The following is a 6,905-nucleotide window of genomic DNA, read 5'->3' as shown; positions in this document are numbered from 1 at the left end:
TCACCACTGGGTCTGACTGAGCGCCTCCAGGAGAGAGGCCCAAGCAAGATGCGCCCCGAGGAGCATCTTGCCACATGTCAGCACTCGGTCTGACTGAGCGCCTCCAGGAGAGAGAGCCAAGCAAGACGTGCCCCTTGGAGCGTCTTGCCACATGTCAACACTGGGTCTGACAGAGGGCCTCCAGGAGAGAAGCCCAAGCAAGACGCGCCCCGAGGAGCGTCTTGCCACATGTCAACAATGGGTCTGACTGAGGGCCTCCAGGAGAGAAGCCCAAGCAAGACGCGCCCCGAGGAGCGTCTTGCCACATGTCAACAATGGGTCTGACTGAGCGCCTCCAGGAGAGAGGCCCAAGCAAGACGTGCCCCGAGGAGCGTCTTGACACTTGTCAACACTGGGTCTTACTGAGGGCCTCCAGGAGAGAAGCCCAAGCAAGATGCGCCCTGAGGAGTGTCTTGCCACATGTCAACACTGGGTCTGACAGAGGGCCTCCAGGAGAGAGGCCCACGCAATACGCGCCCCGAGGAGCGTCTTGCCATATGTCACCACTGGGTCTGACTGAGCGCCTCCAGGAAAGAGGCCCAAGCAAGACGCGCACCGAGGAGCGTCTTGCCACATATCAGCACTCGGTCTGACTGAGCGCCTCCAGGAGAGAGGCCCAAGCAAGACGTGCCCCGAGGAGCGTCTTGACACTTGTCAACACTGGGTCTGACTGAGGGCCTCCAGGAGAGAAGCCCAAGCAAGACGCGCCCCGAGGAGTGTCTTGCCACATGTCAACACTGGGTCTGACAGAGGGCCTCCAGGACAGAGGCCCACGCAACACGCTCCCCGAGGAGCGTCTTGCCATATGTCACCACTGGGTCTGACTGAGCGCCTCCAGGAGAGAGGCCCAAGCAAGACGCGCACCGAGGAGCGTCTTGCCACATGTCAGCACTCGGTCTGACTGAGCGCCTCCAGGAGAGAGGCCCAAGCAAGACGCGCCCCTAGGAGCGTCTTGCCACATGTCAACACTGGGTCTGACAGAGGGCCTCCAGGAGAGAGGCCCAAGCAAGACGCGCCCCGAGGAGTGTCTTGCCACATGTCACCACTGGGTCTGACAGAGGGCCTCCAGGAGAGAGGCCCAAGCAATACGCGCCCCGAGGAGCGTCTTGCCATATGTCACCACTGGGTCTGACTGAGCGCCTCCAGGAGAGAGGCCCAAGCAAGATGCGCCCCGAGGAGCGTCTTGCCACATGTCAGCACTCGGTCTGACTGAGCGCCTCCAGGAGAGAGGCCCAAGCAAGACGCGCCCCTAGGAGCGTCTTGCCACATGTCAATACTGGGTCTGACTGAGCGCCTCCAGGAGAGAGGCCCAAGCAAGACGCGCCCCGGGGAGTGTCTTGCCACATGTCAACACTGGGTCTGACAGAGGGCCTCCAGGAGAGAGGCCCAAGCAACACGCGCCCCGAGGAGCGTCTTGCCATATGTCACCACTGGGTCTGACTGAGCGCCTCAAGGAGAGAGGCCCAAGCAAGACGCGCCCCGAGGAGCGTCTTGCCACATGTCAGCACTCGGTCTGACTGAGTGCCTCCAGGAGAGAGGCCCAAGCAAGATGCGCCCCTAGGAGCGTCTTGCCACATGTCAACACTGGGTCTGACAGCGGGCCTCCAGGAGAGAGGCCCAAGCAAGACGCGCCCCGAGGAGTGTCTTGCCACCTGTCATCACTGGGTCTGACTGAGGGCCTCCAGGAGAGATGCCCAAGCAATACGCGCCCCGAGGAGTGTCTTGCCATATGTCACCACTGGGTCTGACTGAGCGCCTCCAGGAGAGAGGCCCAAGCAAGACATGCCCCGAGGAGCGTCTTGCCACATGTCAGCACTCGGTCTGACTGAGCGCCTCCAGGAGAGAGGCCCAAGCAAGAATCGCCCCTAGGAGCGTCTTGCCACATGTCAACACTGGGTCTGACTGAGCGCCTCCAGGAGAGAGGCCCAAGCAAGACGCGCCCCGAGGAGCGTCTTGCCACATGTCAACACTGGGTCTGACAGAGGGCCTCCAGGAGAGAGGCCCAAGCAACACGCGCCCCGAGGAGCGTCTTGCCATATGTCACCACTGGGTCTGATTAAGCGCCTCCAGGAGAGAGGCCCAAGCAAGACGCGCCCCGAGGAGCGTCTTGCCACATGTCAGCACTCGGTCTGACTGAGCGCCTCCAGGAGAGAAGCCCAAGCAAGACGCGCCCCTAGGAGCGTCTTGTCACATGTCAACACTGGGTCCGACAGCGGGCCTCCAGGAGAGAGGCCGAAGCAAGACGCGCCCCGAGGAGTGTCTTGCCACATGTCACCACTGGGTCTGACTGAGCGCCTCCAGGAGAGAGGCCCAAGCAAGACGCGCCCCGAGGAGCGTCATGCCACATGTCACTACTCGGTCTGACTGAGCGCATCCAGGAGAGAGGCCCAAGCAAGACGCGCCCCGAGGAGCATCTTGCCACGTGTCAACACTGGGTCTGATTGAGGGCCTCCAGGAGAGAGGCCCAAGCAAGACGCGCCCCGAGGAGCGTCTTGCCACATGTCAACACTGGGTCTGACAGAGGGCCTCCAGGAGAGAGGCCCAAGCAATACGTGCCCCGAGGAGCGTCTAGCCACATGTTATTACTGGGTCTGACTTAGCGCCTCCAGGAGAGAGGCCCAAGCAAGACGTGCCCCGAGGAGCGTCTTGCCACATGTCATCACTGGGTCTGACTGAGCGCCTCAAGGAGAGAGGCCCAAGCAAGAAGCGCCCCAAGTAGAGTCTTGCCACATGTCAACACTGGGTCTGACTGAGCGCCTCCAGGAGAGAGGCCCAAGCAAGAAGCGCCCAGAGGAGCGTCTTGCCACATGTCAACAATGGGTCTGACTTAGGGCCTCCAGGAGAGAAGCCCAAGCAAGACGCGCCCCGAGGAGCGTATTGCCACATGTCAACACTGGGTCTGACTGAGCGCCTCCAGGAGAGAGGCCCAAGCAAGACGCGCCCCGAGGAGTGTCTTGCCACATGTCAACACTGGGTCTGACTGAGCGCCTCCAGGAGAGAGGCGCAAGCAAGACGCGCCCCGAGGAGCGTCTTGCCACATGTCACCACTGGGTCTGACTGAGAGCCTCCAGGAGAGAGGCCCAAGCAAGGCGCGCCCCGAGGAGCGTCTTGCCACATGTCAACATTGGGTCTGACTGAGCGCCTCCAGGAGAGAGGCCCAAGCAAGATGTGCCCCGAGGAGCGTCTTGCCACATGTCAACACTGGGTCTGACTGAGCGCCTCCAGGAGATGGCCCAAGCAAGAAGCGCCCCGAGGAGAGTCTTGCCACATGTCAACACTGGGTCTGACTGAGCGCCTCCAGGAGAGAGGCCCAAGCAAGAAGAGCCCCGAGGAGCGTCTTGCCACATGTCAACAATGGGTCTGACTGAGGGCCTCCAGGAGAGAAGCCAAAGCAAGACGCGCCCCGAGGAGCGTCTTGCCACATGTCAACAATGGGTCTAACTGAGCGCCTCCAGGAGAGAGGCCCAAGCAAGACGCGCCCCGAGGAGTGTCTTGACACTTGTCAACACTGGGTCTGACTGAGGGCCTCCATGAGAGAAGCCCAAGCAAGACGCGCCCCGAGGAGTGTCTTGCCACATGTCAACACTGGGTCTGACAGAGGGCCTCCAGAAGAGAGGCCCAAGCAATACGCGCCCCGAGGAGCGTCTTGCCATACGTCACCACTGGGTCTGACTGAGCGCCTCCAGGAGAGAGGCCCAAGCAAGACGCGCCCCGAGGAGCGTCTTGCCATATGTCACCACTGGGTCTGACTGAGCGCCTCAAGGAGAGAGGCCCAAGCAAGACGCGCCCCGAGGAGCGTCTTGCCACATGTCAGCACTCGGTCTGACTTAGCGCCTCCAGGAGAGAGGCCCAAGCAAGATGCGCCCCTAGGAGCGTCTTGCCACTTGTCAACACTGGGTCTGACAGCAGGCCTCCAGGAGAGAGGCCCAAGCAAGACGCGCCCCGAGGAGTGTCTTGCCACCTGTCAACACTGGGTCTGACTGAGGGCCTCCAGGAGAGAGGCCCAAGCAATACGCGCCCCGAGGAGTGTCTTGCCATATGTCACCACTGGGTCTGACTGAGCGCCTCCAGGAGAGAGGCCCAAGCAAGACGCGCCCCGAGAAGCGTCTTGCCACATGTCAGCACTCGGTCTGACTGAGCGCCTCCAGGAGAGAGGCCCAAGCAAGACGCGCCCCTAGGAGCGTCTTGCCACATGTCAACACTGGGTCTGACTGAGCGCCTCCAGGAGAGAGCCCCAAGCAAGACGCGCCCCGAGGAGCGTCTTGCCACATGTCAACACTGGGTCTGACAGAGGGCCTCCAGGAGAGAGGCCCAAGCAACACGCGCCCCGAGGAGCTTCTTGCCATATGTCACCACTGGGTCTGACTGAGCGCCTCCAGGAGAGAGGCCCAAGCAAGACGCGCCCCGAGGAGCGTCTTGCCACATGTAAGCACTCGGTCTGACTGAGCGCCTCCAGGAGAGAGGCCCAAGCAAGACACGCACCGAGGAGCATCTTGACACATGTCAACAATGGGTCTGACTGAGGGCCTCCAGGAGAGAAGCCCAAGCAAGACGCGCCCCGAGGAGCGTCTTGCCACATGTCAACAATGGGTCTGACTGAGCGCCTCCAGGAGAGAGGCCCAAGCAAGATGCGCCCCGAGGAGTGTCTTGACACTTGTCAACACTGGGTCTGACTGAGGGCCTCCATGAGAGAAGCCCAAGCAAGACGCGCCCCGAGGAGTGTCTTGCCACATGTCAACACTGGGTCTGACAGAGGGCCTCCAGAAGAGAGGCCCAAGCAAGACGCGCCCCGAGGAGTGTCTTGCCACATGTCAACACTGGGTCTGACTGAGCGCCTCCAGGAGAGAGGCGCAAGCAAGACGCGCCCCGAGGAGCGTCTTGCCACATGTAACCACTGGGTCTGACTGAGAGCCTCCAGGAGAGAGGCCCAAGCAAGACGCGCCCCGAGGAGCGTCTTGCCACATGTCAACACTGGGTCTGACTGAGCGCCTCCAGGAGAGAGGCCCAAGTAAGACGCGCCCCGAGGAGCGTCTTGCCACATGTCAACACTGGGTCTGACTGAGCGCCTCCAGGAGAGAGGCCCAAGCAAGACGCGCCCCGAGGAGCGTCTTGCCACATGTCAACACTGGGTCTGACTGAGCGCCTCCAGGAGAGAGGCCCAAGCAAGATGTGCCCCGAGGAGCGTCTTGCCACATGTCAACACTGGGTCTGACTGAGCGCCTCCAGGAGATGGCCCAAGCAAGAAGCGCCCCGAGGAGAGTCTTGCCACATGTCAACACTGGGTCTGACTGAGCGCCTCCAGGAGAGAGGCCCAAGCAAGAAGCGCCCCGAGGAGCGTCTTGCCACATGTCAACAATGGGTCTGACTGAGGGCCTCCAGGAGAGAAGCCAAAGCAAGACGCGCCCCGAGGAGCGTCTTGCCACATGTCAACAATAGGTCTGACTGAGCGCCTCCAGGAGAGAGGCCCAAGCAAGACGCGCCCCGAGGAGTGTCTTGACACTTGTCAACACTGGGTCTGACTGAGGGCCTCTATGAGAGAAGCCCAAGCAATACGCACCCCGAGGAGCGTCTTGCCATACGTCACCACTGGGTCTGACTGAGCGCCTCCAGGAGAGAGGCCCAAGCAAGACGCGCCCCGAGGAGCGTCTTGCCATACGTAAGCACTCGGTCTGACTGAGCGCCTCCAGGAGAGAGAGCCAAGCAAGATGCGCCCCTAGGAGCGTCTTGCCACATGTCAGCACTGGGTCTGACAGAGGGCCTCCAGGAGAGAGGCCCAAGCAAGACGCGCCCCGAGGAGTGTCTTGCCACATGTCAACACTGGGTCTGACTGAGCGCCTCCAGGAGAGAGGCCCAAGCAAGACGCGCACCGAGGAGCGTCTTGCCACATGTCAACACTGGGTCTGACTGAGCGCCTCCAGGAGAGAGGCCCAAGCAAGACGCGCACCGAGGAGCGTCTTGCCACATGTCAGCACTTGGTCTGACTGAGCGCCTCCAGGAGAGAAGCCCAAGCAAGTCACGCGCCTAGGAGCGTCTTGCCACATGTCAACACTGGGTCTGACAGAGGGCCTCCAGGAGAGAGGCCCAAGCAAGACGCGCCCCGAGGAGCGTCTTGCCACATGTCAACACTGGGTCTGACAGAGGGCCTCCAGGAGAGAGGCCCAAGCAAGACGCGCCCCGAGGAGTGTCTTGCCACATATCAATCACTGGGTCTGACTGAGCGCCTCCAGGAGAGAGGCCCAAGCAAGACACGCCCCGAGGAGCGTCTTGACACATGTCAACACTGGGTCTGACTGAGGACCTCAATGAGAGAAGCCCATTCAAGACGCGCCCCGAGGAGCGTCTTGCCACAAGTCAACACTGGGTCTGACAGAGGGCCTCCAGGAGAGAGGCCCAAGCAATACGTGCCCCGAGGAGCGTCTTGCCACATGTCACCACTGGGTCTGATTGAGCGCCTCCAGGAGAGAGGCCCAAGTAAGACGCGCCCCGAGGAGCGTCTTGCCACATGTCACCACTGGGTCTGACTGAGCGCCTCCAGGAGAGAGGCCCAAGCATGAAGCGCCCCGAGGAGCGTCTTGCCACATGTCAACACTGGGTCTAACTGAGCGCCTCCAGGAGAGAGGCCCAAGCAAGACGTGCCCCGAGGAGCGTCTTGCCACATGTCAACACTGGGTCTGACTGAGCGCCTCCAGGAGAGAGGCCTAGGCAAGAACCGCCCCGAGGAGCGTCTTGCCTCTTGTCAACAATGGGTCTGACTGAGGGCCTCCAGGAGAGAAGCCCAAGCAAGACGCGCCCCGAGGAGCATCTTGCCACATGTCAACAATGGGTCTGACTGAGTGCCTCCAGGAGAGAGGCCCAAGCAAGACGCG

Source organism: Nothobranchius furzeri, chromosome 3 (assembly GCF_043380555.1).
Source record: "Nothobranchius furzeri strain GRZ-AD chromosome 3, NfurGRZ-RIMD1, whole genome shotgun sequence".
In the NCBI taxonomy this organism is placed as follows: Eukaryota; Metazoa; Chordata; class Actinopteri; order Cyprinodontiformes; family Nothobranchiidae; genus Nothobranchius; species Nothobranchius furzeri.
Note: the sequence above shows the minus strand (reverse complement) of the source record.